The following is a 23478-nucleotide window of genomic DNA, read 5'->3' on the forward strand; positions in this document are numbered from 1 at the left end:
AAAACTAAACATAAGTAAGGCTGATGCCAGACTGAGAGTCATTGGAAGAATTTTCAGTAAGTGTAATCCACCCACAAACGTGGTAGCTTACAGCAATTTCATAAACATGAGTGGTTGCTAGTGACTTGTCGTAATTTATCAGTATAAATTATTTTAAGTAAGGTTCAAATGGCTCTGAGCACTATGGGACTTAACTACTGTGGTCATCAGTACCCTAGAACTTAGAACTACTTAAACATAACTAACCTAAGGACATCACATACATCCATGCCCGAGGCAGGATTCGAACCTGCGACCGCAGCAGTCGCGCGGTTCCGGACTGCGCGCCTAGCAACCGCTAGACCACCGCGGCCGGCTTTTAAGTAAGACAAGGATCCATAGTGCAATGAGTATTTTATTTTACCTAACTGGATGAGGTCACGATCTGAGTGTGAACAACTTGGCAGTGACAGCATTGTCTCTTGAAACACGTAGTTGGCAGCAAGTACTGTTACAGAGGTTAAATGCAAATAATTGTACTGATAGAGTATATCAACCGATACCTCAGTCCGAAAAAACGTTTATTATAATAATAATATATAACGTATATATGTATAAGGCAAATAGTAACGACCCCATAACACTCCTTTGGAGTACTCTCAAATTACTTTTGCATCTGACAATTTCGTCGCTTTAAGAACGATATGCTGAGCTTTATCTGCGAATAGGAAACCTTAAATCCAGTCATAAAACTGATCCGATATTCCGTAAGCTCGTATTTTCGTAACCAAGCGACAGTGTCGAACTGTCGAACGCCTTCTGTAAGTTGAACACGGCGTCAAACCGGGCGCCGTTGTTTACGGATCTCCGGACCTCATGGACGAACAGCGGACGCCTCGCTATGCCAGCTAGAGTCACATCACGCTATTTAGTTGGTAATGAAAATGTGGATGTGTCCGATACAAGTATATCTATTACTTGCCCTTCACTTTCAGAGTAATTACAAAGAAGTAACACCAAATATACACTGTCTGATCAAAATTATCCTAATATATATTAGTGAATATTAATATGGGTGTGCCCACCCTTCGCATTTGTGACAGATTTAACTTAGCTGGAGACACTTCCAATGAGGTTTCTGAATTGCTGTGGAGGAAGGGCAGCACATTCTTCCCCAAGAGCCAATACCGGCTGAGGTAGTAATGTTGGACGGTGGGGTCTGCAAAGAAGTTGACGTTCTACCTCAACCAAAAAGTGTTCCTTTCGTTTCAGGTCGGGACTCTGGGTAGGCCTGTCCATTTCAAGAATGTTACTGTCCTCAAACTTTTGTCTCACAGACGCTGCTTTATGGTTCGTTGCATTGTAATACTGATACAAGTAGTCGTCTTCTCCAAACTGTTCCCCTACTATAAACAGTACACAACGCTGTAGAATGTGTTCATAATCTTCTTCATTTAGTGTTTCCTTAAGCGCCGCAGGGAGACCACACCCTAACCACGAAAAACCCCTTCACACAGTGACAACACGCCCTCCACACTTCATTGTTGGCACGACACATGATGGCAGGTATCGTTCTCCAGGCATCCGTCAAACCCGAACCTTTCCATCGGATTTCCACATGGTATAGTGTGATACATCACTACAAATCACTCGTTTTCATTTACTAATGTCCAGTGTCTTCGCTCTTCACGTCATCTCAAATATCACTTAGCCCTGACTTCAGGAATGTATGGCTTGTGAGGAGCTGGTGGATCATTGTATCCTAGTATTTTTATCTCCGTAACCACAGTCACTGAGCTAGCTGGATTGCTGGTAGCACTTTGTAAATCAAGAGTGATTCCCACGGCTGATTACATGCGATTTTTTACAACCACCCTTCGTCTGGTCTCGGTTTATCTATGGCTGTTCCTTTGCGTTTTCACTTCACATTTGCATCATCAACAGTCAATTTGGGCAGCTTTAAATGGGTTGCAATGTCCCTGTTGTATTTGTCAAGTGACACTCTATGACTAGTCTACGTTCGAAGTCAATGATCTTCCCTATTCTACTATTACTGCTTCTCTACTGAAAACACAGTACTCCCTGCCTTCTTTTGTATTGGCGAGTCCGCTTCTCGTGGAGTCTAGTAGTCAGTTCGACATTACGTAGGGAAGTCCAGATACTTTTGATCAGACAGTGCACGCTAAATTACAGTGTTCCACAGATAAGGTAAGAGAAACAACCCGTGCTAGCTAAGAGGTGGGTTGGGTTGTTTTGGGGAGGAGACCAGACTGCAAGGTTATCAGTCTCACTGGATTAGGGAAGGATGCCCTTTGAAAGTAACCATCCCGGCATTTGCCTGGAGCGATTTAAGGAAATCACGGAAAACCTAAAACAGGATGGCCGGACGTGGGACTGAACCGTCGTCCTCCCGAATGCAAGTCTAGTGTGCTAATCACTGCGCCACTTCGCTCGGCGCTAGCGGAGACAGATAGTGTGAAGCACGAACCGAAAGCCAAATAAATTGCGCTTCTTTTGCAATACTGGGTTGTAGTTTTCGGCCTCAGTTTCCTTCAGGTGAAGGAATTCGCCATATTCAGAGCGCCTTCTGCAGACATTTAATGAAATGCCAGCCCTCACTGTGAATGTCACCTCTCAAACGAACGAACGCGCCATACGCCTTTGTGACAGAAGAAGTCAACTCCGCGGTCTGGGAGCGCTGGCCGTGGAAGGCAGCGAGCACTCTGTCGTAATAACGAGACATTTAAAAACGATCCGGCCTGGGCGGTACGTTACGCAGCACACAACCCGATATGTGTGAAGGCCAGCCGGGAGTGTGAGAGACTAACGTCTCAGGGTCGCCCCCCTGCGACGCCGCTAAACCAGTTTCAGATAAAGCGCTCTCTCATAGCCACGTAATTCGAGTAAAATATTATCAATAACACGCCTGTTTGAAGCAGCCTCCTTCCCCTGTCAAACCAAATTACTCTCGGTTTTTCTTTTCCTTTTTGAATTGAGTGATGCGTTCTCTTTATTAGTGCAGCAAACGGCGTATTGTCCATATATTAATGCTTCTAAATGCAAGTCAAGTTTTTATGATCTCTCAAACTATTTTTCATCGGCTAGAAACATATCATCAACCTCAAAATAATTTAAATACATAAAAGTACTATATAAGATATATAGCTCGATACGTATCATCTGCTTATAATCACCACTTAAATATGTCGGACACGTGTCGCCATCGACTACATCGACAGTATGGTCCATTTTGTCTGCAAGAACCTGAGATTTCGGTAAGGAACAGGCTAGAATTGTAAAATAAGGAATACGCGATATGATACGTCATCGAACAAACAGGTAAGTCATGATATTCTGTGGAAAACTTGAACGAACGTCAGATTTTGCAAGCTGCATCTTTGCCCATTAGCCGGCATGTACCATTTACGCGTTAGATCTGAGTGTGATACACATCGTAGGCTACAAGGTACATGTCCTAAGGTGAGTGCAACAGCCAGAACACTTGCAGCCTGGACGGAGTACATGGTGAGCACGGTATGCCTACTTGACAATCCTGCACAACTTCTTGTGATGACCAGGGTACCAAATGGCATATTTAAGCAGGAAAATGCAACACCTCATTGTATTTTACGTGGTAAATCACTCGAGAAATATATGGATTTTGACTGATTGATCGCTCGTTTGATTTGTCTCCCACAGAGCGTATCTGGGATGCAGTGGGAAGACGCATACATTCATACCATCCTCAAGCAGGCTCCATGAACTGACACAGAATGTCGAACCTCTGCAGTCCTGTTAAATTTTAGGGAGAATACGAAGTGGGCTGATGTTAGGGTGGGAATTTGAATAGATGGGGAGGGCGTACTTGGATAGTACGTGTAGTTGCTCAAAGCCATTGTGCCATCGTCGGCGTAGTGGTTAAAGCATACATTAGCCAATTCTTCCTTGAATTAAGCTACATCCGCACCACACTACTACCCACACGCTTGATGATGACGAGGGCGATATATGCTGCCATGCAAATGAACAGGACGCCGAATGTGATTGAAAGCAAACACCGCGCTACAAAGTGGCGCGCTGCGTGGCAGGCAGTGAATGCCAACACTCTTGATACTAACGTGCAATCTGCATGGTACGTAACTGTTAATGGGAAACAGTTGTGCCAGTCCCGCCTACATCACACCCACCTCGCCGATTCACCCTTGTGTGCCACATGCCAAGTGATTGACACGGATGAACATCGTTTCGAATGTGGCTCGGCAAAGGACGTTTGGTATTTGGTGCGTCAGATATTGGCTTTTCTCACACGCACGACTCCAGACAGGATAACTACCCGATCACTTCTTTTCCCCGGTAAGATTTATTTCCTAAGACCAAAAACGAGCTCTGTGACGTGGATCAGCGGCCACGCTGTTCACTACCTATTCGGTAATGGCGAAAAGACAGTACCCGATTTTTGGTATTACCTCAACGAACGACATTGTGCGATCGTCAAGAACCCTAAATATAGGCAATATTTTTCTAATTTTTTTTGGAGCGCATACCATAATCCGCCTCGCAGCTGGATTATCGATGACATGAGAAGATAACCATAACACCTCTTCCCAGTTCCTTTTTTTTATGAGATTGAACAAACAACAGAAACAACATAGCAACGAGGCGACAGTCATCGAAAAATTCGCAGCGGGCTATAGTATGGAGCATCCTTTGTCGTAACGGGACGACTTCCTATTATTCTGTTTATGTAGCCGAAGAGGAACGGCCTTCCTTTTATCCATTTGTATAAAAATAAAATAAAATAAAATAAAATAAAAAAGCAGACAAACTAACCTTCCAAATTCCTTTTTCCTTTTTTTCGTTTTTGTTAAAAAAAAGGTGGCTAGGATAGCTGGCTATTAAAAAAAATGCCCATTTGTGTTACGTACGCATTTTGTTATTTTAATTAGTGTAGGTTTTGAAAAAAAAAACAGCCTTGCCTCGTGACTAGGAGACCTGGGTTCAAATCCCGGCGTTGATACAAATTTTATTCGTCACTTCAGTCTGCATATACACTCCTGGAAATTGAAAAAAGAACACATTGACACCGGTGTGTCAGACCCACCATACTTGCTCCGGACACTGTGAGAGGGCTGTACAAGCAATGATCACACGCACGGCACAGCGGACACACCAGAAACCGCGGTGTTGGCCGTCGAATGGCGCTAGCTGCGCAGCATTTGTGCACCGCCGCCGTCAGTGTCAGCCAGTTTGCCGTGGCATACGGAGCTCCATCGCAGTCTTTAACACTGGTAGCATGCCGCGACAGCGTGGACGTGAACCGTATGTGCAGTTGACGGACTTTGAGCGAGGGCGTATAGTGGGCATGCGGGAGGCCGGGTGGACGTACCGCCGAATTGCTCAACACGTGGGGCGTGAGGTCTCCACAGTACATCGATGTTGTCGCCAGTGGTCGGCGGAAGATGCACGTGCCCGTCGACCTGGGACCGGACCGCAGCGACGCACGGATGCACGCCAAGACCGTAGGATCCTACGCAGTGCCGTAGGGGACCGCACCGCCACTTCCCAGCAAATTAGGGACACTGTTGCTCCTGGGGTATCGGCGAGGACCATTCGCAACCGTCTCCATGAAGCTGGGCTACGGTCCCGCACACCGTTAGGCCGTCTTCCTCTCACGCCCCAACATCGTGCAGCCCGCCTCCAGTGGTGTCACGACAGGCGTGAATGGAGGGACGAATGGAGACGTGTCGTCTTCAGCGATGAGAGTCGCTTCTGCCTTGGTGACAATGATGGTCGTATGCGTGTTTGGCGCCGTGCAGGTGAGCGCCACAATCAGGACTGCATACGACCGAGGCACACAGGGCCAACACCGGCATCATGGTGTGGGGAGCGATCTCCTACACTGGCCGTACACCACTGGTGATCGTCGAGGGGACACTGAATAGTGCACGGTACATCCAAACCGTCATCGAACCCATCGTTCTACCATTCCTAGACTGGCAAGGGAACTTGCTGTTCCAACAGGACAATGCACGTCCGCATGTATCCCGTGCCACCCAACGTGCTCTAGAAGGTGTAAGTCAACTACCCTGGCCAGCAAGATCTCCGGATCTGTCCCCCATTGAGCATGTTTGGGACTGGATGAAGCGTCGTCTCACGCGGTCTGCACGTCCAGCACGAACGCTGGTCCAACTGAGGCGCCAGGTGGAAATGGCATGGCAAGCCGTTCCACAGGACTACATCCAGCATCTCTACGATCGTCTCCATGGGAGAATAGCAGCCTGCATTGCTGCGAAAGGTGGATATACACTGTACTAGTGCCGACATTGTGCATGCTCTGTTGCCTGTGTCTATGTGCCTGTGGTTCTGTCAGTGTGATCATGTGATGTATCTGACCCCAGGAATGTGTCAATAAAGTTTCCCCTTCCTGGGACAATGAATTCACGGTGTTCTTATTTCAATTTCCAGGAGTGTATACGTGACAGCATGTTTTTCTGTCATGGCCAAAAATTCCTCAAGATGACATTCGAAAGCTGTTTGCTTCCATGACACAACGAATAAAAACAAAGAGTGTATTCGTGCCTGTGGAGGTCACACCCGATATTGATGTTGAAAATACGAATCATTTCCAAATGTACCAAAAATTTCAACATGGTGAATATCTCCGCAAAGTTTGCGTCACTGTTCCGTGACTGTCGGATTTCTTGCTGACGATGTTTTTCTTTCATAGCCGATTTGAACTTCCTGGTGTTCCATTTTGCATTGTGTTGCTTCATTTATCATCATAAATATGAATGACGAAAAGATTATTGTATCAGTAGGCAAGTGTTCCGTGTTTTATGACCTGTCCTATCCGAAATAAATGGATACAGACTAAGAATTTCATCTGGAGTGAAAATTTAAACAAGTCGTACGAAGTTCTTGTTTATTTTTGTTCTTATTCGTTGTATTAGTAATGTCAACATCTTAAGAACCAAGATTATAAACCTTTTTCTCAAGGTTGCTCTCCTGTTCCACAAACTTACACTTCCTCACATCTAGGAAATTATTTAGCAGCGTACAAACATGGCATCTATTCAGTGAACATTTGTCTTACAAGAAAAAGATCTGTCACTGCATTCTCTCCTTGCGAATATAAATTTGATGGTTTGAATCGCACATTCCAAAATCCATTTCCTAAGTGAAGTAACTGCATATATTTATGTCACAGTTTTTAATAAAATTAAGCAATAATCACGTGGCTAGAATTAGTTTGGATGAATTTGTAACAACCAAGTAAGGTTACACAGTTTCGTCAAACACCGAGCCATTCTGTGGGCATGATACCTGTTCTGCAGTGTGTTTCTAGGTTTTTCAGACTAACTTACAGTGAGATGACAGAACTTTCTGACATTCTCCAGTATCCATAAAATTTAGCTTGGGACAGTACCCCCGTGTTGACCTCCGCCTGAAATCAATTACTCGTGGCACCGACTACACTTGCATGGTTAGCTGAAATACAATGAAATTTAGAATAAAACAGAAAACTTTGAATGACTAGAGATAGAAGGTTCATATTCACAGGAGATGTACAGTAATATGTTCTGCTGAAATGTTTAGCATTTCAGTCACCTCGGTTCGGCATGTGTCCTGTTGCCAACTAGGCACGGGATCTGCCACGAGCCCTGACAACTTGTTCCATGCGTGATGTCATTGACACGTAGAATGCGCGAATGGCGTCCTGTGATATAGCCATCCATGCTGCATTCACCTGGTTCCAAAGTTCATCTGTGTTGATTGGCATTGAGTCAGAGCACTGCACCCGTCGTTTCACCGTATCGATTGGAGACAAGTCTGCTGATCTGGCGGGTAATGGCAAAAGGCTGACATCCTGTGACACCAAAAAGGCACGTGTTCGTGCAGCAACATGTCGCCGTGCATTGCCTTGCTGAAAAATGGCGTTTGAAGTGTTGTGCAGAAGGGATATGGCTACGGGTCGCAGGATGTGATTCACGTAGGTCACAGTGGTCACAGTGTCCTGGACATGCACCAACCGTGATTTGTGGTTGTACCCAGTAGAAACCCACACCATAAAGCCTCGAGTTGGCACTATTTGTCTTGTGCGAATGCATTCACTCTGATGCCGCTCCCCCGTCTGCTGCTAACCAAAATCCCACTGGCGTCGTTCCATACACCATTGCTGACTAGGATGTTTCTGCACATTCGTCAAAATTGGGAGGAGAAGTGGATGACGTGCATGGACTGTCACCCCTGATAGTGTAAGAAGTGTTCCACTGTTCCACTGTTGCAGAGCCGAGGAGTACACAGATCTGTCCTGCAGTGCCATTCGGATAAGGTGTTAGTCTTCTTGGAAGGGGGCGGGGGTGAAGGGCGGGGGGAGGAGGGTGAAACCTGACACATCTCGACGTGTTCCACGGCCTTCCATGAATCATTCTGCACATACCCGTTCACACACCTGTTGCACTGCTGCAACACTTCGTACCACATGAGCAGCAGTTTCCCGGATGTATGCATCACATTCTCTCATGACAATAAGTCGCGCATACGTCTGCGAGGCATCCTGCACACCTATTCAAGTCACACTGATCCATTACCTTCAGTTTATAGTGACGACGAGAGCCGCGGGAACATTTTATCGGTAGGCGGTGTTGGGCCGCGATATTGAGGTTGACCTTGAACCAGCAGGCTGACATGGTTCAAATGCTAATCATTTCTGCAGGAAATACTAATGTGCATGTCCTGTAAATGTGAACGTCCTATCTCTAGTCTTTCAAGGTGTTCTGTTTTTTTCTTAACATGAGTGTAATTCCATATAATACGCTCGCCAGTGTAATATTAGTTTGTAATTTCTTTGAAAGAATGGTCATGCACATTAATCGAAATAAAAATTTGTTAGAGCAAAAAGCATCGCTTCAATCCAACTCGCAGGGCTAGACATCAATATAGTGACCGTGGATCGATTCCAGATTCACAAATGAGCGGTGGCAGCAACGCACAATCTATTATTGGGGCCCTTCAAGTAAAAGTATTTACAAACACAGGAATCCTGGTAAAAAGTGCATATATTCTTAATGACTTTCAATGCACAAACTCACGGAAATCCAATGAGTGTAGGAGAAAGTAGAACCCTTTAGCCTGGGTTTTCATACATCGAGTGTTTACCTTCACACTGCAACGTTGGTTACCGGGGCGACAATGATCTCAGTAGCGCATTGCCCTGGCGTCAGAGCATAGGCTAATTCTTCTTGGAGGGGACCGCACGAAACGTCTCGTTTCTATGGGTGCGTTTATGTTACAACCTCGCTGTTCGCTGGCATGGCCCGGCGATGATGACTCACACCCAATGCATTTCACCGGTCCGTTTAACCTGTACCATCGCTACTCGCCCCGCTGCTCACTACGATTCTCACTACGATCCTCACCAGGAAATTATTCAAGCTGGTTTGCTTTTCAAGCTGCGGCCACTGGCGGATGTCCTGAAACTTCAGTCATGATTGGCTGCTTAAAGGTCACTGCAGGAGTGCCGTGTTTGATGCTGCTAGCACTCTGCTCGATACGTGAACAGCTGCAGGATAATTATTCCCGGCTAATACCGAGCTGCGACGTGCCAGCAACGGGCAGCGAGGTGTCAGATGCAGCATAAACCTACACTGACACTGTACATCTACACTCCTGGAAATTGAAATAAGAACACCGTGAATTCATTGTCCCAGGAAGGGGAAACTTTATTGACACATTCCTGGGGTCAGATACATCACATGATCACACTGACAGAACCACAGGCACATAGACACAGGCAACAGAGCATGCACAATGTCGGCACTAGTACAGTGTATATCCACCTTTCGCAGTAATGCAGGCTGCTATTCTCCCATGGAGACGATCGTAGAGATGCTGGATGTAGTCCTGTGGAACAGCTTGCCATGCCATTTCCACCTGGCGCCTCAGTTGGACCAGCGTTCGTGCTGGACGTGCAGACCGCGTGAGACGACGCTTCATCCAGTCCCAAACATGCTCAATGGGGGACAGATCCGGAGATCTTGCTGGCCAGGGTAGTTGACTTACACCTTCTAGAGCACGTTGGGTGGCACGGGATACATGCGGACGTGCATTGTCCTGTTGGAACAGCAAGTTCCCTTGCCGGTCTAGGAATGGTAGAACGATGGGTTCGATGACGGTTCGGATGTACCGTGCACTATTCAGTGTCCCCTCGACGATCACCAGTGGTGTACGGCCAGTGTAGGAGATCGCTCCCCACACCATGATGCCGGGTGTTGGCCCTGTGTGCCTCGGTCGTATGCAGTCCTGATTGTGGCGCTCACCTGCACGGCGCCAAACACGCATACGACCATCATTGGCACCAAGGCAGAAGCGACTCTCATCGCTGAAGGCGACACGTCTCCATTCGTCCCTCCATTCACGCCTGTCGCGACACCACTGGAGGCGGGCTGCACGATGTTGGGGCGTGAGCGGAAGACGGCCTAACGGTGTGCGGGACCGTAGCCCAGCTTCATGGAGACGGTTGCGAATGGTCCTCGCCGATACCCCAGGAGCAACAGTGTCCCTAATTTGCTGGGAAGTGGCGGTGCGGTCCCCTACGGCACTGCGTAGGATCCTACGGTCTTGGCGTGCATCCGTGCGTCGCTGCGGTCCGGTCCCAGGTCGACGGGCACGTGCACCTTCCGCCGACCACTGGCGACAACATCGATGTACTGTGGAGACCTCACGCCCCACGTGTTGAGCAATTCGGCGGTACGTCTACCCGGCCTCCCGCATGCCCACTATACGCCCTCGCTCAAAGTCTGTCAACTGCACATACGGTTCACGTCCACGCTGTCGCGGCATGCTACCAGTGTTAAAGACTGCGATGGAGCTCCGTATGCCACGGCAAACTGGCTGACACTGACGGTGGCGGTGCACAAATGCTGCGCAGCTAGCGCCATTCGACGGCCAACACCGCGGTTCCTGGTGTGTCCGCTGTGCCGTGCGTGTGATCATTGCTTGTACAGCCCTCTCGCAGTGTCCGGAGCAAGTATGGTGGGTCTGACACACCGGTGTCAATGTGTTCTTTTTTCCATTTCCAGGAGTGTATAAGTGGACTCTTGTATCACCTCTCAAGCCGTTCTCCTTTCTTCGGCAGTTGGCTTCACAGAATTTGCTTTGTTGGGTGTTCCCACTTCGACAGACCAGCTGATGTTGTACGCAGTTTCTTCCCATAGGAAGTTTCCTCGGAAGCTCAATTTGGTACGAGATCTGGGACTAACACTACCACTGCCGTCTTTGCCAAGTCTGAACTTAATGGCTTCGTTCTTACTGCCTGTCTCATGAAGCCGCCACTGTACAAAATTCCACCCAATACACATGTCGCAAATATGAGCCATGTCGTCATCTCCAAAGCTCACGTCATTGACAGTCCGCAAAAAGTATGCGCTAAGATACCTCATTGCCTCAGTATCAAAATGGTTCAAATGGCTCTAAGCACTATGGGACTTAACATCTGAGGTCATCAGTCCCCTAGACTTAGAACTATTTAAACCTAACTAACCTAAGGACATCACACACATCCATGCCCGAGGTACGCTTCGAACCTGCGACCGTCGCAGCAGCGCGGTTCCAGACTGAAGCGCCTAGAAGCACTCGGCCGCTGCGGCCGGCGCCCGAGTATCATACATCCAGAATTGCGTTTCTCTACAAGCTCCAGCATCACTCAGTTCCTTGTACCGAGTAAAACGTTAACTTTCTGCTGCTCCGGTTTCTGAAACTTGATGACCCACATCCGTTTCTTTTGACTTGATTCGATTTCTTTTTCCTCTTCTTCACCCAAAATGAGAACCCTTTTTCCTCTTCTTCACTCAAAATCACAACTTTCATCAAAAGCTCACCCTCAAAAAATAACGTCATCTTGCCCACTATCAAATGATAGATGCATGAAGCCAAGACCAATGAAGTCACAGCACTGTCATGTCACGGATGTGTGTAAACATGGAAACATGGATCTAGACGTCCAAATTGGGATTTTAATCCCACACTGGAATGTCTGCTTTTCAGAAGCACGCAGATACACATCCGGAGTATGGATCCACTTGTGCAGAGTGACACTTCCGCATATGTACATTTGCTGGAATAAACAGCTTTTTGAAGGTAGCTAATTACCCTGTTTAGCAGTGCAGCACAGCGTGCTACAGTCTATGAGACTTGTTACTGCGACATTACTGTCACATATCGCCACGCGATGTATGTTCACTTTTTCCACCATTTAGTGGTTAGTTTTATTTAGAGTGTACCGGGCACACTTGCTAGGAGGAAAGCTTTGCGTTTTTCTGGTGGAAAGGCGTTCTTCCAGTGTACTCTGTGGGTTACTTTCGTCGGCAGCAGGTTATCAGTGAATCTCATTTGTAAGGGCGGAAGTCCCCTAGGAGCTGAGCAGTTTTCGCGGAAGTTAGACTGCAGTCTGCTTTGTGCTTTTGTCGGCAGAGCCAGCGCCTCTCTTCATCTTGATCGGAGGCCGTATTGCTGCCACATCGGTCCCCAGAGAATAACTGAACACGATATTTTTACCTATTCCGTTACGACATCAAAGGATGAGACACGGAAACAACGCCACCCAACCACTATGGGAACGTACATCGCCTTCGCTCCAATATTTGGTATGTCGATATCCTCATCCATCACATTGGAAGCAACATTGATTCATATCCTCCATATACGGCTGCTTATGTGGGGAGTTGTGGAGGCAGATCTACTTTTTATGGTCATTCGATCGCCGCCTATCTTGAGGGTCACTTATCTCACTTCTGCCGTCTGGTGCTGATTTTGGGCAGATACAAGTGTCGCAATTGCAACAGTGCAGTCTGTGTTCTGGACAGCTCATTACTTGCTTACTGTGCCATGCAACTTGCGTAGCTTAACCCGGTTATAATTTGTGACATCTTGTTATATCGTTAACTTTCGTTTTGCACGTTGCCCAGATGAGCAGATCTTATTCCGCTTTCACCATAGAGCCTTACCCACTGTTTGATATCACTCCACAGTGTTCATTTTGTAGCTTGATTCGTGTTTTAGAGAGCTCTGTTAATCTTTATCATGATTTTTGTCAGTCATTAGAGCAAATAAATATCTTTTAATCTCACTCTTGACGTAGATTCCAAGATTTTTAAAACTGTTCTAAAACTTTTCCACGGTTAGGCGACCCATTACTGATAAATGTAGTCTGGTGAGCACTTAAATGTGTTGTTTTCACTGTGATGGTCAATCTCAACGACCCGCTATATTAAGAACCAGTTGTTGCCAACAGCTGCGCTCGCATATAAGTAGCATTCTTATGGTGACTGATGGTCAGGAAGTGAGCTATTGTACGTGCAATAAGGTCAGCTGGCCTCACTATTCTGTCTGTTCAGGTAAGCAAGCTTTCACTTCCCCGGTCGCTGCTGAGTGGTTCTTGCGGATAGCGTGGGCAGGAGCATGCATCTATGCATTCCCTATTTCACCTTGTTAGGTGGCGATTTACATTGATGTGAAAAAATGTCATGGGATACCTCCTAATATCGTGTCGGACCTCTTTTTGCGTGGCGTAGTGCAGCAACTTGAAGCTACATTGACTCAGCAAATCGTTGGAAGTCCCCTAAGGAAATATTGAGCCAAGCTGCCTCTATAGCCGCCACTGTTGTCAAGGGGTTGCCACTGCAGGATTTTGTTCACGAACTGATCTCTTGATTATATCCCGTGAATGTTCGATGGTATTCATTTCGGGCGATCAGTGTGGTCAAATCATTCGCTCGAATTGTCCAGAATGTTCTGCAAACCAATCGCGAACAGTTGTGGCCCGGTAACAGGGCGCATTATCGTCCACACAGATGCCACCGTTGTTTGGGAAGATGAAGTCCAAGTAGCACAACATGACCAGGACCCAAGCCATTCCACATAAACGTAATCCACACCGTTGTGGAGCTACCATCAGCTTACACAGGGTCTTGTTGACAACTTGGGTCCGTGGCTTCTTGTGTCTGCCTCACACTCGAACCGTACCATCAGCTCTTTTCAACGGAAATCTGGACTCATCCAACCGATATGGCCACGAGCCCAAGAGACGTGCTGCAGGCGATGTCGTGCTGTTACCAAAGGCACTCGCGTCGCTCATCTGTTGCCATAGCCCATTGACGCCAATTTTCGCAGCAGTGTCCTAACGGATACTTCGTCGTACGTCCCATATTGATTTCTGTGGATATTTCATTGCTTGTCTGTTAACACAAACAACAGTACGTAAACACCGCTACTCTAGGTCGTTAAGTGAAGGCCGCGGGCCACTGCGTTGTCCGTGGTGAGAGGTACTGCCTGGAATTTGGTATTCTCGGGACAGTCTTGACACTGTGGATCTCAGAATATTGAATTCCCCGAAAATCTCCGAAATGGAATATCCCACTCGTCTGCCTCCAACTACCATTCCGCATTAATTGTTGGTAAGGCGGGTTCTAGGTTGATATTCATTGGGATGGTCCTTAGAAAATGTAGTCCATCAACAAAGGAGGTGGCTTACAAAACACTCGTTCGACATAATCTTGAGTATTGCTCACCAGTGTGGGATCCGTGCCAGGTCGGGTTGACAGAGGAGATAGAGAAGATCCAAAGAAGAGCGGCGCGTTTCGTCACAGGGTTATTTGGTAAGCGCGATAGCGTTACGGAGATGTTTAGCAAACTCAAGTGGCAGACTCTGCAAGAGAGGCGCCTGCATCGCGGTGTAGCTTGCTGTCCAGGTTTCGAGAGGGTGCGTTTCTGGATGAGGTATCGAATATATTGCTTCCTCCCACTTATACCTCCTGAGGATATCACGAATGTAAAATTAGAGAGATTCGAGCGCGCACGGAGGCTTTCCGGCAGTCGTTCTTCCCGCCAGCAATGCGCGACTGGAACAGGAAAGGGAGGTAATGACAGTGCCCTCCGCCATACACCGTTGCGTGGCTTGTGGAGTATAAATGTAGATGTAGATGCAGATTCAAAGTCTGTTAATTCCCGTCGTTCGGCCATAATCACATCGAATAACTTTCCACATGAATCACCTAAGTGCAAATGACAGCTCCGCCCATGCACTGCCTTTTAATTACTTGTGTACGCGATACTACCGCCGACTGTACACGCGCATATCGCTATCCCATGACTTTCTATCACCTTAATGCATAATATTAGTATAGATTAAAAGAAAAGAACGAGCATTGAACTCTCTCGTCCTGTAGCATGAAATATTTGTTTTATAATGAGCACTGCACTTATGCTCCTCGAATCCGATCCGTAACTGGAACCCAAGTTTCAAAAACTGCGACAAGTCACATATTTATCATAGCTTCACTTGGTTTTCCAACGTCAGACAAGGTATGGCTTTGGTTGGAAGGAGACACTTCGGTTCTGAGTGGATGAAATCAACGAATGTGGGTTCAGAAAACCTGGTTGTGGTGACAGATGGTCTGCGGCTCAGCCCGAGGTCTACGTTTGGTTGGAACGTGAGAGTTTTGTTGTCAGTTGGCAAAGCCGGCGAATGTGAAGGCAAAAAGATACGTGAGCGTCTCGGGCTCCGCAGAACATTCCATCTCCGCACAAGTGTGAGAGACCACGCAGGTGCGGGCAGGAATGGGAAGGGGCCGCTCGCGCGTGGTGTTTACAAACTTTGCTGGAAGACAGTTGCTGGCGGCGGCAGCGCCGTTATCTGGACGGCGGCTGTCCCTCAGAGCCGGCGCGCCTTAATGCAGGTCGCTGTCACGCGGGGAGACGTCAGATGAGGACCCCAGATTACCTGCCAGCAGCGCGATAATCCCGCGGACGTCGCACCGGCTCTTCCTGGGAGCGCGCGCCGCTTCGGCGATGGTGCCAGCGGCGTGTCAGCGCCCGCACGGCGGACTGCCCGGGCCAGGTGCTGCGAGCCACTGCCCGATGGCGAGCTGCCGTCTGCAGACTCTCGTGTGGAATGTGGCATTTCTATCTGGGCGAGCTGCTTGGCCTAGAACGAGTTGTCGCTGTGGTCTTCGGTCCGGAGACTGGTTTGCTACAGATCTCCACGTTAGTCTATGGTGCGGAATTCTTTTCATCACTGCATAACGACTGCATTCAGTTGAACTTGCTCACAGTAGCCAAGCCTTGATTTTTCTCAACAATTTTTGCCTCCACGCTTCCCTCTGTTACCAAATTCATGGTTCCTTGACGTCTCAAGATGTGTCCCCTCAAATGATCCCTCATTCCAGTCACTTTGTGCCACAAAGCTCTTTTCTTCGAAATTCTATGACGTACCTTTTAATAAGTTTCCCAATCTGCTTATTCCATATTCAGCATTGCACACTGTGTCCCAGTTCCATTAGGACTGCTTGTGTTGAATTCCAAACTGAAATGCTGTCTCGTGGTGAGTTGTGACCTTACGATTCCTAAAGATTCAATAACAATGATGTAGAAGTTCAAAGTGCTAGCTTCACTGCAACAGGCGTCCTGACCGCAAATATAACAGTATGTGTCTGGCACTTGTTGGAAAATGGCGGTGGAGCAGAGAGGCAACATTAAATTTTTTCAGTCAAGCATCGTTTGTGGACGAGAATTCATCGAATTCGACCCGATAACTGAGGGGCAGGTTTATCGTTACTCTTCCACGAAATGACCCCACCCACAAAGTGAAAATTTTGGTGCGTTTTTGCCCTGGATCACACCTTGTATTCACCGGATTTGGCACCAGCTGACTTTTTGTTCTGCAAATTTACGTTGGCTATGAGTGGAAAGAATTACGATGTAATTGAAGACATGTTCAAATGGGTCTGAGCACTATGGGACTTAACATCTGAGGTCATCAGTCCCCTAGAACTTAGAACTACTTAAACGTAACTAACCTAAAGACATCACACACATCCATGCCCGAGGCAGGATTCGAACCTGCGACCCTAGCAGTCGCGTGATTCCAGACTGAAGCGCTTAGAACAGCTCGGCCACATCAGTCAGCCCTGTAAGTAAATTGTACTCTAATACTAAATCGAATTCAGAAAAAGAACTAGATTATAGTGTCTGTTCCTAAACAATTTTAAAACTATTTTAACTGTATATTGACTCAAGGGGACACAATTTCGAATAAACGTAGTGGTTTTGTGAACATAATCCATGACTCTTATTTTTCGTAGCTACAGTCGTAACGGAACTGGAAGACACTCTGTATTCTGTAACTCTACATTTCAAATGCTTCTATTCTGTTCATGTCTGAACTGTTTAGTGTCGTTGACCCGCCTTCTTTCAATGCTACAATGCAGACAAATATCTTAAAAAGAGGTCCTAACATTCAAATTTATATTCGATTCTAATAAATTTCCGCTTTTGCTTTGTAGGGTCAGTTTTAGTTCCTTTGTCATCTATGTCTGTCTGGAACCTTGGTCGCTCTGAGAATCTTCAGATACAACCAAAATTCATATTGTTTTTGCAAGAGATCTTTCGATAGGATGTTGCTATGGTAGTAATTTAAGGCTTCACGTATTGCCCTCTTTACAGTAAAATCCATTGCATTGAGAATCTCTCTATGCTGGGTGATTCCACGATGATGTTGCAAACTTTCAGGGATGATGGAGAGAGTAAACGTATCAGACTGAGGTAAGGGAGCCTGGTCGGAAAACGACAGAGTCGAAAGCTATAAGGGAAGGCCGTTCTGATGCCTCTGACAGTGGAATACATGTACTGGTACTGTTGTTGCCAAGACTGCATGCTGGGCAACTTCCAGAGGTGGTGATATGGACCTCTAAAATGCATGCCTTAAGAGCTATGCGCACTTGTTCAGTAGAAGAGACATTTTTCACAATAGCGAAGATGAGCAAGTGCTCATAGCTCTTAAGATATGCATTTTACGCCCGTGTTTTGGTCCGTACTACTACGGTCGCAGGTTCGAATCCTGCCTTGGGCATGGATGTGTGTGATGTCTTCATTAGGTTCGTTAGGTTTAAGTAGTTCTAAGTTCTAGGGGACTGATGACCTCAGATGTTAAGTCCCATAGTGCTCAGAGCCATTTCAACACTGTCGGAGGTATCTGAACAATTTTCGCTTGTAACTTTCGACTCAGTCATTTTCCGAATAGGATCCCTTATCTTAAACTGATACGTTTAATCTTCTTCATCATCCCTGAAAGTTTGTAACATCATTACAGAATCGCCCTTATATAGTCGTATGCTTTATTTTGTACACTATGTGATCAAAACTAACCGGACACGTGGCTCAAATTAACTTACAATTTCGTGGCGCCCTCCATCGGTGATGCTGGAATGAATATGGTGTTGGCCCACCCTTAGCCTTGATGACAGCTTCCACTCTCGCAGGCATATGTTCAACCAGGTGCTGGAAGGTTTCTTGGGGAATGGCAGTCGATTCTTCACGGAGAGTGCACTGAGGAGAGGTATCGATGTCGGTCGGTAAGGCCTACCACGAAGTCGGCGTTCCAAAACATCCCAAAGGTATTCTATAACATTCAGATCAGGACTCTGTGCAGGCCAGTCCATTACAGGGATGTTATTGTCGTGTAACCACTCCGCCACATGCCGTGCATTATGAACAGGTACTCGATCGTGTTGAAAGATGCAATCGCCATCCCCGAAGTGCTCTTCAACAGTGGGAAGCAAGAAGGTGCTTAAAACAGCAATGTAGGCCTGTGCTGTGATAGTGCCACGCAAAACAACAAGGGGTGCAAGCCCTCTCCATGAAAAACACGACCACACCATAACACCACCGCCTCCGAATTTTACTGTTGGCACTACACACGCTGGCAGATGATGTTTACCGGGCATTCGCTATAGCCACACCCTCCCATCGGATCGCCACATTATGTACCATGATTCGTCACTCCACACAACGTTTTTCCACTGTTCAATCGTCCAATTTTTACGCTCCTTGCAGCAAGCGAGGCGTCGTTAGGCATTTATCGGCGTGATGTGTGGCTTGTGAGCAGCCGCTCGACCATGAAATCCAAGTTTTCTCACCTCCCGCGTATTTGTCATAGTACTTGCAGTGGATCCTGATGCAGTTTTGAATTTCTGTGTGATGGTCTGGATAGATGTCTGCCTATTACACATTACGACCCTCTTCAACTGTCGACGGTCTCTGTCAGTCAACAGACGAGGTAGGCCTGTACGCTTTTGTTCTGTATGTGTCTCTTCACGTTTCCACTTCACTATCACATCGGAAACAGTGGACCTAGGGATGTTTAGGAGTGTGAAAATCTCGCGTACAGACGTATGACACAAACGACACCCAATCACCTGACCACGTTCGAAGTCTGTGAGTTCCGCGGAGCGCGCCATTCTGCTCTCTCACGATGACTAATGGCTACTAAGGTCGCTGATATGGAGTATCTGGCAGTAAGTGGCAGCATAATGCACCTAATATGAATAACATATGTTTTTGGGAGTGTCCGGATACTTTTGATCACATAGTGTACCTATTTTTCTTTAGTCGTAGTTTCTTTTGAAATTTATTTACAGCGACTCTATATCATGGAGCGTCCCTCCGATCATCTACTGTTTCAATAAGTTCAGGTTTACCCATTGGAGAGCCAACTGTTTTTCAAACCTGACATACAAGTATCCTGTGTGCTACTGACTAGAGGTAGATAGTTTGAGTTGCTCTTCGATGACACTACTGCCGCTTTAACTGGCTAACTAAACATGCTATCTTCCTTCTTGTTTTGGTTGTCCTATGTACTCCAGTGATCGTTGTTGATACAACTGCCTGTGGTCACTAATAGCAGTTTCATTATGGACGTCTGCTGCGCAATAGAGCTGACTGTGATGTCATGTTTGGAGTGTACCTTGCAAGTTTATGGACAGTGCTCAACAAGATCCAAGAACCCATAGCAACTGAACACACCACAAGAACACAACCATTTCATATGAATATAGTGAGTGCTCCTTGTTGGAACGGTAGACCAAGAAACAGCAGGATGAACACAGAACAACTTTAATACCTATTTATACTTTTGTTAAATTTTTTGTATTGCCATTGTAGCCTGACGATGAATATACTTCAAAATTGTTGATTTATTCAATAATTTAAGTCAATATATTTCGTGACTGGTAGCAGTCTCTGAAAATCACTTCCAAAGGCAAACACAATCACTGAATACACGACTGAAGGACGCTCTCAAAGCGAAAGGAGTCGTTGGAGCGTGCTCCATTCCGATATAAGGAGAGCCCTCTGAGCATTCTCTGCCGCCGCCGCCGTCTGACAACGGGAACCACAAGCGGCGGCTGGCTGATCGCTCGTGCACCCTCCCAAGTCCGGTGCAGCTGCGTGTAATGGCGAGTTAACGCAATCATCGGAGATCTGCGAGTTCCATTTGCGGCTATCGCGTCCCCTTATACTGAAGCGTGTAGCGCGAAACATCCCTGGGGGAAGGACTTGGCAAAAGGGTAATCTGCTTTTCCCGGGTGCTTCCTTATTTCGATAGCTCAGCCACTTGCACTCGTGAGAGGCTTAATGGAAACATTTCTGTGGTCGCTAAGGGAAATTATACAATCGCTCATTTGTGATCTAAATGTTCATATACAGACCTCCCACAAAGGAATAAGAGGTGCGTCCAAACGATTTCGTAAGTGAACGGATCTCCATGTCCTTTAAAAAAGCAAGCATCTCACAGGGGCATTTCGAGACATATCGAGAAGCGCCACGCGCTGTCGAAAATGCCTAGTTGAATCAGCTACATTCAAAGGAACCTAATATGTGCGAAGACTCGTGCAAATTGGAACGCGTACAAAATTTTTATATACGGCTATACCTCAGGCTTGTAACTTTTTACAGAAGTGCGCAGTAAGACACAGACGGCTGTTGAATGGAAAATACTTTATTTGCTACTAGTTTCGATCAACATGAACATCGTTTTTTAGTTAGTTTTTAAGGAGAAAGGCGTGCTACATGAGGATGATTCTAAAAGTATCAAATGGCCCTGAGCGCTATGGGACTTAACATCTATGGTCATCAGTCCCCTATAACTTAGAACTACTTAAACCTAACTAATCTAAGGACATCACACAACACCCAGTTATCACGAGGCAGAGAAAATCCCTGATCCCGCCGGGAATCGAACCCGGGAACCCGGGCATGGGAAGTAAGAACGCTACCGCACGACCACGAGCTGCGGACTTTGAAACTAATGACTCCTACTTATTTCGCGTTGATTCTTATTGTCCAAACCAGATTATGTTGGTGTAGTACTAATTTTTACATATTCCCGTTTATATTCTGTTGGTTTCGTTGTCCTGCGACAGATAACAGCAGCAGAGGGGCTTTCCAAAATGGGGTCCATCGAGGTGCGTATAAAACCGAGATTCTCTATTGAATTTCTTCCTGTTGAACAGATTTCGCTTGTTCAAACGCATCGGTGCTTGCCAAATGTATACGAAGACGACACAGCAGACGTGAGTAATTTGAGGCCGTGGGCAATGAATTTCAGTTGTGGCGAACGAGATGTATACGACAATTCACAGCCCTTCGATCCTGCGCACCAATCGTCCCTCACAATTAAATGCGTCTCGATCAACTAACCCTGATGATCGGCGCATTACGATCACGTAATTGAGTGCAGAGCTTGATTTTGGCTGTAATACCTTAAAGATGTTATGCGACCTCGGTTACTGCAACGTGTATGCAAAGTGGGACCCACGGATACTTGTTGTTGTTGTTGTTGTAGTCTTCAGTCCTGAGACTGGTTTGATGCAGCTCTCCATGCTACTCTATCCTGTGCAAGCTTCTTCATCTCCCAGTATCTACTGCAACCTACATCCTTCTGAATCTGCTTAGTGTATTCATCTCTTGGTCTCCCTCTACGATTTTTACCCTCCACACTGCCCTCCAATGCTAAATTTGTGATCCCTTCATGCCTCAAAACATGTCCTACCAACCGATCCCTTCTTCTAGTCAAGTTGTGCCACAAACTTCTCTTCTCCTCAATCCTATTCAATACCTCCTCATTAGTTGCGTGATCTACCCACCTTATCTTCAGCATTCTTCTGTAGCACCACATTTCGAAAGGTTCTATTCTCTTCTTGTCCAAACTAGTTATCGTCCATGTTTCACTACCATACATGGCTACACTCCATACAAATACTTTCAGAAACGACTTCCTGAAACTTAAATCTATACTCGATGTTAACAAATTCCTCTTCTTGAGAAACGCTTTCCTTGCCATTGCCAGTCTACATTTTATATCCTCTCTACTTCGACCATCATCGGTTATTTTACTCCCTAAATAGCAAAACTCCTTTACTACTTTAAGTGTCTCATTTCCTAATCTAATTCCCTCAGCATCACCCGACTTAATTTGGCTACATTCCATTATCCTCGTTTTGCTTTTGTTGATGTTCATCTTATATCCTCCTTTCAAGACACTGTCCATTCCGTTCAACTGCTCTTCCAAGTCCTTTGCTGTCTCTGACAGAATTACAATGTCATCGGCGAACCTCAAAGTTTTTACTTCTTCTCCATGAATTTTAATACCTACTCCGAATTTTTCTTTTGTTTCCTTTACTGCTTGCTCAATATACAGATTGAATAACATCGGGGAGAGGCTACAACCCTGTCTTACTCCTTTCCCAACCACTGCTTCCCTTTCATGCCCATCGACTCTTATAACTGCCATCTGGTTTCTGTACAAACTGTAAATAACCTTTCGCTCCCTGTATTTTACCCCTGCCACCTTCAGAATTTGAAAGAGAGTATTCCAGTTAACATTGTCAAAAGCTTTCTCTAAGTCTACAAATGCTAGAAACGTAGGTTTGCCTTTTCTTAATCTTTCTTCTAAGATAAGTCGTAAGGTCAGTATTGCCTCACGTGTTCCAACATTTGAGGCAATACTGACCTTACGACTTATCTTAGAAGAAAGATTAAGATACTTATAGAAGACCAATACACTCATCGAATGGGAAGCTGTCGCGAACTGCTGGGCCAATACGAGGCTGAAGTTGACAATTTATGGACACCATCACCACTGGAGAAGCGATGTAATGTAACCACTACGAACCTGATTCCAAAAGACATTCCACACAATGACGACATGCGAATTCTCCACCTATGAAGGTCAAGACACATTCATTTGAAGACAAATTGATGCGCAAACTCATCTGGAACAGGCAGGGTGTCGTTCTTTTCGATGTCTTGCAAGTCAGTTCAGAACGCTATACATTGAGCTGTCATATCTACTCAGGTGAAAAGGTTTCCGACGTGATTATGGCCGAGAGGCGGGAATTTCACTGTGTCAAGAGTGTGAAGAGAGTTCTAAATTTTCCAACACTAACCTTCACCAAGGACAACGCAGTGGCCATCGGCCTTCACAAGACCACTCGGAAACCGCGGCCTGGTCAGGAGAGACTCGATGGTAGGGTTTGAGAGTGGCGCAGTCACCACAAAGCCATGGAGCTAAGTTATCAACAAGACACTATTCAAGCTGGTGGTGGCTCCATAAGGATGTAGGCCGTGTCCTCTGGTCCAACTGAACTGATCATTGACTGGAAATGG

Source organism: Schistocerca cancellata, chromosome 5 (assembly GCF_023864275.1).
Source record: "Schistocerca cancellata isolate TAMUIC-IGC-003103 chromosome 5, iqSchCanc2.1, whole genome shotgun sequence".
In the NCBI taxonomy this organism is placed as follows: Eukaryota; Metazoa; Arthropoda; class Insecta; order Orthoptera; family Acrididae; genus Schistocerca; species Schistocerca cancellata.